The 13,096-nt window shown below is 37.4% G+C and overlaps 1 long non-coding RNA gene across 1 annotated transcript in view; it reads left to right on the top strand.

Moving 5' to 3' along the window:
• Positions 1-13,096, top strand: part of LOC148130368 (uncharacterized) — a 21,020-nt gene extending 7,924 nt beyond the window's left edge. Inside the window, exons 2-3 of the long non-coding RNA XR_015749721.1 lie at positions 2,855-2,907; positions 12,421-13,096. This is a non-coding gene — a long non-coding RNA (uncharacterized LOC148130368). The remainder of the gene's footprint in view (positions 1-2,854; positions 2,908-12,420) is intronic.

The raw sequence follows: 13,096 nt of genomic DNA, 5'->3' as shown, positions 1-13,096 counted from the left end.
TCACAACTTGCTGCAGGACAAGAATTACCCTAATATCAAAGAAATGGTGGAATAGAATCATTAAAGAAAGGATGCCAAAGGAGGGAGAAAATGAAATGTGAAGATTTTAATTATTCTAAATAATAAAAATTGAATTGTTGAATTGCCCTTTGGTGAGTTGTCCCATGGCGAGTTGACCGCAGCGAATTAACTGTGGCAAGGTGGGCATGGCAAGTTGTCTTATGGCAAGTTGGCCATGATCAGTTGACTATGGTGCGTTGTCCCATTCCGCCACTAGAACATTCCTTCCTGGAAATTCCATCATGGGAATCTAACTCCTTACTACATTCCGTCACAAAAAGAGTCTGTAATTTTGATTGTGCACCTACATCACTTACTAATCCCATCACATATCACTTCTGTGCAGCCAGTACAATGTCATTATTAAGAATCATGTGAGAAATTAAGTCTGAGTTTAATTCAGCTTCCACCTTTCTCTTTCCACCCGATAAAACCCTGGAGCTTGTAATAATTTTGTGGCAGGGTAGAAATTCAAAATATGATGTGTCATGACTCATATCTTTCTTTCTCCTGTGCTGGAGAAATGGAGCATACGTAAGAATTATGAAATATAGTTATTGTCCAAAACAGATAAATTATAAATATTCAGCAAAGATGGTAAATGTACTTCTGGGATGTGGTAAGCAAATTGGAGGATGGGATCCAGTTGGTCCCTCTTATGAATTTCTTGCAGTCGAGGTAAGCCAGAAACAGTTTGGTATAGTGGGTAAGAGTTAGGATTGTTCTAGTCCTACCTTGGGCAGGAAAGCTGGCTGGGTGGTTTTGGGCCTGTCACTCTCTCAACACAACACAACTCATGGGGTCGTTGTTGTGGAGGAAATAAGAAAAGGAAGAGTATTAGGTATTTTTACCGCAAAGGTCACAAAAGTTGATCACATGATTCTCAGACACAGCAACGGTCATAAATATGAACCAAGCTTCCAAGCATCTGGATTTTGAACACATGATTATGGGCATGCTGCAAAGATTGTAACTGTGAAAGACGGTCATAAGTCACATTTTTCAGTGCTGTTGTAACTTTGAATGGTCACTAAAACAAAAGTTTGTAAGTCGAGGACTACCTGTACACAAATAATAAATAATAACTCTAGTTTGAGTCCCTCTTATGATTGGGTTCCCTGGGGGTTCTCTGGAGTTCAGGGATTAATACTATTAATAATCAGGTTTCCTGCAGATATTTCAAACTTCACACTCACACAGGTTAAGTAATCTGCTGAAAACCTGATCGGTAGCTTGGAATTAATGCTTCAAAGTCTGAAGAATCCATAATGATCTCTACTTAAAAATCAAGATCAAAATACCTCCGTGCATCCATAAAAATATGGGCCAGATGAGATATTTGCAGAAGGTCTTCAAATCATCCTAGAATGGTCTATGGACTTCGCAATCATCCAGGTCATGGTTGTCGCAAAGAGGTAAGAGGCAATTGGACTTCCTTTGTTTTTCTTTGAAGATGTTTTGCTTCTCATCCAAGAAACTTCTTCAGTCAGAACTGAGGAAGCTTCTTGGATGAGAAGCAGAATGTCTTCAAGAAAAAACAAAGGAAGTCCAGTTGCCTCTTAAAAAAGCACCTTTGGAACAACCATGACCTGGATGAATGAGAATCATAGACATTTAGAAGAAAATGAAAGAAAGGGAAGGAAGGAAGGAAGGAAGGAAGGAAGGAAGGAAGGAAGGAAGGAAGGAAGGAAGGAAGGAAGGAAGGAAGGAAGGAAGGAAGGAAGGAAGGAAGCTTCTTGGATGAGAAGCAAAACATCTTAAAGAAAAAGCAAAGTTCAAGAATTGACTCTTTAAAAAGCACCTTTGGGATAGTTCCTAAGACAATAAAATAGCTGCATCCTTGAAGGAAGGGCTGGGCCAACAACAGCAATCATGTCCAAATCTTCTGGTCAGCTCCCTAGGAATTAGCATTCTAGGGCGTGATGGAGACATCTGATTGTGCCTCTCACCCACACTCATGCAGCCGAATAGACAGCAATGAACTGCTTGTCCTTTGAGACTTAATACCCAGCTTGCTTTAGTTGTGTGCATTTTGTGGAACTTGATCGATACCTTCATATATTTGGAACCTGATCAATACTTTGGTAGTAATCTCCCAAAGCCTGAAAACCCAATGATAATATTTGCTTTGAGTTGTTATTTGGTAAATAAAAACATACAATAAAAGGTTTTAATCTTCAGTATTTCAACCAGGAAACCCTAGCTGGATCCATATCAACACTATCCAGTGTGGATTATATATATATATATATGTATCTACTGAAGATGCAGTTCTCAAATACTTGTTATGGAAGAGCCACCCGTTGCCTAGTGTTTTTGTTTGTTTGTTTGTTTGTTTCCTTTCTAAGGACTTTTGGAACTTTTACTAATCTTGGACATTCCTCAGGTCTGCTAATATTTCGCTGCCTTCCCCTTCCTTCCTTCCTTCCTTCCTTCCTTCCTTCCTTCCTTCCTTCCTTCCTTCCTCCCTCCCTCCCTCCCTCCCTCCCTCCCTCCCTCCCTTCCTCATTCACTCACTCACTCACTCACTCACTCAAAGCAAAACATACATTTTCCCCACAAATACCACCCTCTAAGTTTAACCAAAAATAAATTGTTCAGAATCACCAGTGAACTTCCAAGGCAGAATATGGATTTCAATATGGATCTTCAGTTCCTAGTCCCAGATTTTAACTACTATATTGTACAAAGGTGTCAAAATGCCTTTCTTCTGAGGATTCGATTTTCCCGCTGGGAGAGCTCCGGTGCAAGGATACGGACAACTGCTTGAAAGCTGGATCTTTTTATTTTTCAGGAAGGCAGTGGACAGTGAGAAGTCTGCGTTCCTGGGGTAGCTGGCTTCTTATGGTAAGTCCCTGGTTTTTATACCCTTTTCTCCCTTTGTGAGTTGATTTCGTGTGAATGTTTGTATTTGTGCTTAATGTTTCAAATCCTGTTTGAGTTTGTCTTTATTCCTGCCGGAGGGCAAACTCCGCGGGGTGCAGAAGGCAAACTCCGCGGGGTGGTTAGATTGTATTATCGGTTTTTCCTAATCTCTTTTAGCTTTATAATGGGGTTTTTTCATATTTGTTTTGTGGCAATCTCCTGTCTGTCTCTTTTGTAATTTATATTTTTTGTGTCTTTTGTCTGTTTGTTTTGCTTATTTGGTCTGTCCTGTGTTTGTAAGGGTTTTCTTTTCTTATTTGTCTAGTTTTCTTAATTACTTAGGCTTTTGTCTATAGGGATTCTTTAATACCTTTTATTTGATTCCTTTTCCTATGTAAGTTTGTTTTATGGCTGGCCTGATGTTCCCCTTGGGCTTTTCCAGTTTGAGTGACACTACTGTCTTCATGAAGTTCCCTTTCCACAATATTACAAGGACTTTCAGTGGATATTGGAATGAGATAGTGCCAATTTAATTATTTAGAACTCAGGGACCTGGCGTGCTTCAAACTAAAATCTTACAATAAACGGGGTGTTGATTTTAAGGCCTACAGAGTTCCTTCCAATTCTGTACATTGATAAGCACTGAATCTTTTCCAACAGGATCTTTATTTTTTAAATTATCTTTTTATTAAAGGGACTTTTACAGAGTAAAACAAAAAATATTCAAAGAAAAAATATTTATATACAATTTTTGTTTATATACAAATAAAGGGGTGGCTTCCAATCTCTTTACAGCAGCTATAAATGCATTTCTACTTTGTTTTTTCTCTCTATAGTTATACCATGGCTCTCTTCTTTCTATATTATACCCTTTCCAATAATCAAATCCATAAATCACGTTCATTGCCCCCACCACCATTTTTCAGCAAAAAGTCCATAAAAGGTTTCCAGTCTCTGACAAATGTAGTTATTTTCTTATCCCTGATCAAGCAAGTCAACTTTGCCATCCCTGCAAAGTCTGTCACCTTTACCAGCCATTCCTTCATTGTGGGTATTTCAGAGTCTTTTAGTTTTCATGTATTTAACTACCTTACTTCCTACAGGATCTTTATTGTAGAGGAAGTTCTTCTGCTTTTAAAACAAAGCAGCTCAAGTTACTGCAGATGAATGCAATTTGCAATCGCTGGTGTGTTGTTGTTGTTAGTTGCGAAGTCCTGTCCGACCCATTGCGACCCCATGGACAACATTCCTCCAGGCCTTCCTGTCCTCCACCATCTTCTGGAGTCCATTTCTGTTCATGCTAACTGCTTCAATGACTCCATCCAGCCACCTCATTCTCTGTCGTCCCCTTCTTCTTTTGCCCTCAATCGTTCCCAGCATTAGGCTCTTCTCCAGTGAGTCCTTCCTTCTCATCAGGTAGCCAAAGTATTTGAGTTTCATCTTCAGAAAGAGCAGTCAGGGTTGATCTCCTCTGGGACTGACCGGTTTGATTGCCTTGCAGTCCAAGGGACTTGCAGGTGTCTTCTCCAGAATCATAGTTCAAAGGTCTCAATTCTTTGGCGCTCAGCTTTTCTTGTAGGTTTTTGCAGTGTTTCAAACAAGAGCAGTATCTTACTCCAAAAACCACCTCCGGCAGGAATGTAATTCAGTGGTCTTCTTCACTTGATTTCCTTATGAGTTGGATTTTAATTTCCATAATTCAAGTTATCTTGGCTAGGGAATATAGGAGATTTTGTTGTTGTTGCAAAACTGCTGAAAGATAGAACAGTGTAAGCTCATTTCTTTCCCTCTCTAAAATATTACAACTTATATTTTGATATGACTGCTACCAAAGCCCTTCTTCCATGCAACCTGAACTGTAAGTTACAATCACATACAGATAGTCCTTGCTTGCCAATTGCTCATTCAGTGATGGTTCACAGGTACAATGGTGCAGCTAGAATTGTATATGCTCAACAATGGAAGTGTGATGAGATCCCGACAGATGAGAAGGTAATTAAGAAAATATTACAATGTGCAGAAATGTGTAACACTAACACTATTAAGGACAAAGAAGAAACTAAATACTTTTTAACATGGGACTTATTTTATCGATTGCTAGACAATAAAAAGCAGACGTTGGAAAGAAAGGGACATAAAAAGGATAAATGTTAAAATGGAAATCAGTTAAAATGGACAAACAAAATACTATTGTTACTACAGTATTAATGTTATTGTGATGCACGTCATTGTACACACCTTGATTATGATTGCCTAAAAACAATTGCACCCAGACAATACACTGTTTGATTGAAATGGAATTTGTATACATTATATTAATAAAATAAATAAAACAAAGCTACAATGGTGTTGAAAAAGCAGCTTTGCAACTGACCTCAAAGTTGTGGCTCTCGCAGCATCTCCGCAGTTACATGATCACCATTGGCAATTTTCCACTTCCAGCTTCTGACAAGAAAATCTTTGGGGAAGCCAGCAGGAAATCACAAGTTGTGGTCATGTGACATCTTGCTTAATGAATGTGGGTTAACAATACTTAACAACTGCAGCCAGAACTGAAATTGTAAGTCAGGTCCAGTCACAAGGTGTTTCGCTTTATGACCAATTAGTGGTGGAGTTACCAGTCCTAATTGCATTTGATAAGTGAAAATTATAGTACTTGTAATGCATGTGGTAAATTGAATTACCACCTTTCTTTCTCACATAAACACTTAGAAACAGTTTTATTGTTGAAAGCAGTCAACTCAGAGATTTGGGGAACCTTTTGAGACAGGATCTGAAGAGGCCTTGGAGAGCTAAGAAATCTGGTAACTTCCTTGTCTCTCTTGTTGACAGATGGTAGTCTTAGAAACTATATTTAATGCCAATTAGATAGCTAATAGGAAATGGCCACTAACAACGTGGGTTTAATTTGGAAAAAAGAACATTAAATCAATTAATCTACCTGAAACTACATCTGTATCAAAGGTACTAAAAGTTGTCTGGACCAAAATACAAGCTCACCTAGTAGTCTCCATAAGTCACCTCATTTCACATAAACGATTAAGCTGTTTGAAATATTAATAATAATTAAAAAAAACCTCAGAGTAATTTGATTTTTACATCCTCAGACTGACAAATCACCCAGGGATGTTCTCCCACAATTCCTGAGCATACTGTGTTTTGTCATAACTCTTTCCCTGCCTGAAATCATCTTGCTTTCAAGAAGAGATTGAACTGTCATTTGTCAGAAATGGTGTAGGGTCTCCTGCTTGGGCAGGGGGTTGGACTAGATGACCTACAAGGTCCCTTCCAACTCTGTTAATCTAAACCTTTTGGTGAATTTAAAGTTAGCATTTGGATGTAAGTAACTCACTGAAGGTTTATTATACAGATTTCTGACTTTGGTTACGTCGTATTTATCCAGGGGTAGGCTCTTTGCAAATGGATGGATACATTTATAATCAGGATTACAGGTAGTTCTTGACTTCTAGCTATTTGTTTAGTGACTGTTCAAAGTTACAACAGCACTGGAATGTACAACCAGTCCTCACACTTACAACTCTCTCCTCATCCCCACAGTCACATGATCAAAGCTTGTGCGTTTCACAACTGGCCTGTATTTTTGACAGTTGTTGTGTTCTGGGGACACTTGTCTGCCATTTTCAATTTTGCTAGTCAGCTTCCAACAAACAAAGTCAATGGTGGAAGCCAGATTCACTTAACTGTGTTTTTCACTTAACAACCGTGTGATTCACTTAATGATCACAGCAAAAAGGTCATAAAATTGGATGTGATTCATTTAACAACTGTCTCGCTTAGCAATTGTTGTTGTAAGTTGAGGTCGACCACAGCGGAATTTGATTTCATTTCTATGCGCAACTTGCCTCGTAAAGTTCCTGTTTTCATTTCTTCAAATCAAATGACTTGTGATTTTGTGTGTTATAAGCTGACATCGCAGAGCAGAAAGAAGCTAATTTCCCAGGTGTGGATAATAGGCAGAATGAAGCACACTAGAATTTATCTGGCCCACAATCTGGAACATCTGTGTTGTCGCTATATGTTACAGGCACACAGTTGTGTAGGCAACCAAATTTGTTTTGTGACCACCTTATGGCAAAGGCAGCGTTACACTCTCTTTTTTTAAATATATTTTTTATTTGAAGAAAATTTGACATCACATTTTAAAAATATGGAAATATCAGAAAGAAAGGGCAAGAGAGAGAGAGAAAGGAAAGAAAAAAAGACAGAAAGAGAAAGAAGAGTGAGAAAGAAAGAAAGAAAGAAAGAAAGAAAGAAAGAAAGAAAGAAAGAAAGAAAAGAAGGAAGACAGGAGAGATAGATAGATAAATAAATAAATAAATAAAGGAAGGGATTAAGAAAGGTTAACAACAGGAAGAATGACAGAATAAGAAAGATACCTAAAGAAGCTACTTCCTATCTTCTTTGCATAGTTACAAACATAGTAGTTACCATTTCCACCCTTCCAGATTATATATCAGCGTTCCTTTCTTCCCACAAACAATCTTTTAAATAAATAAATCCTAAAATAATTCATTTATTCGCATCCATTTTCAGGTCCTTAAAGCATTTCTAGTCTTTTATCTTTAAAAACAATATGTTTTAATTAATACATTTATTAGTAATAAAACCTAATATAAACTCAACTTGGAGAGAATAAAAAGGTAATAAAATGTGGAGGAAAAAAGAAAAAAACTAAAGAAGGAAAAGAAAAGAATGGAATGGAAAAAAGAAAAGGAAAACATAGAGAGGTGACCTCCAACCTTCGCCACAATAAATATAGATAATTTAATAACTTTTTACCTCCTATAAGTTTACATCCCTTCACCTCATATTATGTCCCTTATCTATTAGCCATAAAATCTCAATCTTTAAATCTAGGAACAGCAAAAAGTGCTTAAAGGGTTGCCAGAACATGAAGGGGGGGGGCAGAATGGGGGTATTTTATTTTAACCTTGATCAAATGAATCAACTTTGCATTCTTTCCTTGTACTTCTAGCAGCCTTAACCTTTAATTCAATCAAATATCATCATAGGATTCGATTTTCTTTATTCCATTGCACAGACTTCAAGGGTTTGATAAGCGGCTTTTGTACATCCAATAAGAATTGACCTATCATTTGTAGTTCCTCTTTCAGTATATTCTCTGCCTTGCTAAATTTGTTCCACATCTGTCTTTCCTTCATTAACATTATTTTTACATTGTTACTGACATGCACTAATTATAGAAGTGTTGCATTGAGATTGCAGTCAGTACTTTCTGCCTTGATTCTTCAAAGATCTCCTTTAATGTTTTTGATGTTATAACATTTTGTTCAAGTAATGACCAACTTCAAGGACAACCTCGCATTTGTTTCTTTTGTTTAGAATCTTTAATTTCCTTTAGAGTTCAGTTTCTAAAGTCATAAATTAACTTATCCTTATTATAATTTACAATTGCCAAGAGAGCAAAAATATTTTTCCCCTATGAGAAGTGAATTATTCCAAAATCAATTCCAAAATCCTGGAATTCCAAAATCTTATAGTAAAGGAGAATATTCAAAATGTATTTGAAGGAGGAGGAGGAGAAGAAGAAGAGAAAGAAGAACAAAAGAAGAATAGAAGAAGAAGAAGAGGAGGGGGGAGGAGAAGGAGAAGAAAAGAAGGAGAAGGAGAAGAAGGAGAGGGAGGGGAAGAGGGAGGGGAGGGGGAAGGAAGAGGAGGAACACTTTCCAATTTCTTCTGTTTACATACTCCACTTTTTTCCCCAAAACGATGAAATGTTTTGTTATTGGATTTATCACATGATGTATGCTTTATATCTGCTTACTTTGAGATAGTATCACTTACTAATGAGAAAAATGGCTAGCAATCATTCTCCTTAATGGGGGATGGGATGGAAGGGAGCTACCTGTTCGTCTTCCAATCTATCCCAAAATGCCATGGAAGCTATGCCCAACACCTGAAGGAACAGATCACAAGCCACCTAAAGTGGCCAAGAGGAGCTGAGCTGATCAAAACTCTCTCACCAAATCATTGATCACAAAATCAACGAAGCAAGCTAGACTGTGCCTTTTGCAAAAACTGTATCAAGAGCAACTTTGAAAACTGGAAGAACGAACTATAACTTTAGGCTGCCTCGGTGCTGGACTGGAGATGTGATGAAGGCAAGTGAGGTACTAACACCATTCTGTAAAGCTTTGGTAGGACCACACCTAGAATACTGCATCTGGTGCTGGTCACCACCAAAAAGATGTTGAGACTCTAGAAAAAGTACAGAGAAGAGCAACCAGGATGATTAGGGGACTGGAGACTAAAACAAATGAAGAACGGTTACAGGAAGTGGGCATGACTAGTCTAGGGAAGAGAAGGACCAGGGGAGACATGATAGCAGTCTTCCAATATTTGAGAGGCTGGAGTCAAACTATTTTCCAAGTCACCTGAAGGCCACACAAGGAATAATGGATGGAAACTGAACAAGGAGAGATTCAACCTAGAAATAAGGAGAAATTTTCTGACAGTGAGAACAATCAACCAATGCAACAGAAGTTGCCTTCAGAAGTTGTGGGAGCTTCATCCCTGGAGGCTTTCAAGAAGAGATTGTCGGAAATGGTGTAGGATCTCCTGCTTGGGCGGGAGGTTGGACTAGATTATCTACAAGGTCACTTCCAACTCTGTTAATCTGAGTTGAAATCTACTCTGCCATATCATGCCATAGTTATGAAGATAGGCTAGGAAGTTGAGCTTCTTGAAATAGAAGAAAATTACAGCAATATAAAATTGCCTATCCCCATTCCTTAGTTGTAGAAAACTTTAGCTCTGTCTTTAAAAAGGAGATGGGAAAGAGAAAATTGTCCCTCAGTCCTGGGAAAGTAGAAAGAATGAGAAATAATACATGTGATTACGGCAGCAAGGTTAACCTTTGCTCAAAAGTGGAAAGGTAAAGAAATTCCCAATGAAAGTGATGTCATAAAAAGATATGGACATGCACTGAAATGGATAAATTAACCCTGGAAATGAAAGATAAATATGAGATAGAATACTATAAAGCATGGAATAAATTCTATCAATGGTGGGAAAAAAGGAAGGATCTAGAATCAAAAGAGAATGGGGTTGACAGAATGGATTAGAATTGGAAAATATTGTATAAATGTATAGATGTGTAAATGTATATAAATATGTATTCTATGCCATAATATGTATGACAAACAGGATTGTCGGGACAATTATGCCACGTCCAATGTTTTTAATAATTTACTTAATAAAATTTTGAAGAAAAAAAGCATGGGAAAGAGAGATTCTGACTAGCTCCATCTTGATTTGTGGTCAAAAAAGGAGCAGGGGAGGTTTTGAACATGTTTCAAGATTCCATTAATGTATCCCAAAATAATAAATTAACATTCCTGAAATCCCTGCGGCCTCTGTTTCTTGATTTGGTCATCTCAAAAGGCTGACATCATTCTGTCTTAATTGCCCCTCTTCTAAATCACTACTGCCCACGAACTTCCTTCAGAAGCAAAGCTTGGCAGATTGTATAAGTGCTGAGTCTGCCTTTGGATGTTATTAGAAGGCTGTTGACCTGGTTAACTCGCAGGTTGGGAAGAGACAAAGGCAACATCAGATATACATAAGCACATCTGAGCAAATCACTGCCCAGATATGAAACACTTCACATGGCATACGGATTGTTAACAAATAATTATATATATAAAGTAGTAAGGAAAATGTCATGGGATACATACATCTTTTGTGCCACGGGATTCCACTTCCTTTGACAATCTATCACTTAGGAATGTTGGTCAGTTATCAACTGATGGACATTCCCATTTAATGGGAATTCTCATCACATTGCAACCATAAATAGCACTGGTAATGTTTATCTCCATCTATGTTTCACTGCCTGCCTTTCTAAGGAGTTCAGAAGGACACCTGCCAAAGTCTTACATATAACATACTTAGCGTATAACAACAATTCAGTCAAAAAAATAAACATAATAAAGGCATTGAATCTGGCAAAAATTTGGCAAATTCTAATGAGAGGTAGTCTGATGTAATAGGTAAGATGCTTGGCTAGAAACTGAGAGACTCTGAGTTTTAATCTTCCCTTCAGCACAAAAGGTGGCTAGATAACTTTGAGCCTTTCTCTCCCTCAACCAACCTACTTTATAAGGTTGTGGTGGGGAAAATAGAGGATAGGCCCACGAACCCCACCTTCAGCTGATGGTTGAGTTGAGAAAGCGGGATAAAAAACTAATAAATAAGTAATCTATCCTTTTTGCTTTACATAAAAAAACTTTATTTAATAATGCTACAGCATGTGTGTGTCTGTGTGTGTGTACACACACACACATACATACACACACACACACACATTATATATATATATATATATATATATATATATATATATATATATATATATATATATATATATATGGCATTCAGCTTTGTTCGGGTATTTTCCCACGTCATAGTAGTGGTGCTTTTAAAGTTGTAGCAACGTTTCAGCAGAATCTCATCTGCCATACACACACACACACACACACACACACACACACACACATACAGAGAGAGTATGTGTGTATATATGTGCATGTATAGATCTGTACATATGTGGCTCAGTGGCTAAGATGCTGAGCTTGTCGATCAGAAGGTTAGCAGTTCAGCGGTTACACACACACACACACACTATATATATATATATATATATATATATATATATATATATATATATATATATATATATATATATATATATATATATATAATTTCTGAGGTTCTCATGGGTATTTGTATGTGGATCTTTGGTTATTCGGGTTTTCTCCGCGTAAGATTGGAAGTATCTGAGCACGTTTGATGAAGTCTCATTCATCATCTTCAGGCTTGTGTCTTCAGCACAGCACTCTGAGAAGCACAGAGCTGAAGATGATGAATGAAGATGATGAATGAGACTTCATCGAAACGTTGCCTAGATACTTCCAATCTTACGTGGGAGAAAACCCAAATAACCAAAGATAGATAGATAGATAGATAGATAGATAGATAGATAGATAGATAGATAGATATACACACACACACACTATATATATATATATATATATATATATATATATATATATATATATATATATATATATATATATATATATATATATATATACACTATATATATATGTGTGTGTGTGTGTATACGTATACATATACATATACATAGAGAGAGAGATGAAAAATGATATTCAATTCCATATTTTGAGCACTACATTAACACTACTTTGTGCTTGTATTATTATTATTTCTTCACTGGCTTCATATTTCCATAATTAGTGCATGCAAATATAACAGTTTAAGCCTACAATGTGGAAAGGTCTATAGTAAGTCGGCCCAACTCCATTTAAGCCCCTTCTCATAGACCCAGTAAATTTCTAAGAAATCTACTCCAAACTCCTTCTGAGTTGGTAACACCATTGCCTACCTATTATTGCATTCAATATGTTGGTTCTTCTTCTTCTTCTTCACCAGGTGAAAGGGGTCGCTTTGGTATCAGAAGATGCAACTGTCAAGTTCTCATGATATATCAAGATTCATCCATTTTAACAATATGTTATTCCCATCCTTTCTCCTCTTGCTTTTGCAAGATCAAGCAGGCATTGAACAAGGCCAGTCAGCAGTAGGAATTCTTGTTTAACCTGCCATGGCTTGCCAGCATAGAGACTGGGCAGGGGGCCAGCTTTTGAATTTTGGAAGGATTGTGGAGGATGGGGGTGATGGGAACAGGGCTGGCATACCACATGAGCCATAAAACTGCCAAATATTTCTGTTAGGTCAAAAATATGCTGAGATGGCAGGCTTTTTTTTTTTCCAGCCGGCAATGCCTCCCAAATGTTTTTCCAAAAAGGATTATGCAAATCACAACTCTGAAACAGCAATGTTTGCCTGGAAGTGGATCCCAGGGTATGCAGTAGCTGATCTGTTTAATTTGACCTGATCTGATCTGTTCCCACCCAGCAGTCTTGTTGCAAGTTCTTGATGAAACAAAACTTTTGAACAGCTGCCCTTCCCTTTTTGGCCAGTCATACACCTGATGTGATAGAAAGCATCATGGGCAGACAATACAGTTCAGTCAAGGACAAGGGCATCAAAAGATCCTTCGAATGTGTTCAAGATCAGACTAATAAAACCTGCAGGAGTTGTTTTT

The sequence above is a fragment of the Notechis scutatus genome, chromosome 5 (genome assembly GCF_049901735.1).
Source record: "Notechis scutatus isolate UNSWTSFEM ecotype Mainland chromosome 5, rNotScu1.2, whole genome shotgun sequence".
In the NCBI taxonomy this organism is placed as follows: domain Eukaryota; kingdom Metazoa; phylum Chordata; class Lepidosauria; order Squamata; family Elapidae; genus Notechis; species Notechis scutatus.
Note: the sequence above shows the minus strand (reverse complement) of the source record. Positions and strands in the feature narration are given on the sequence as shown.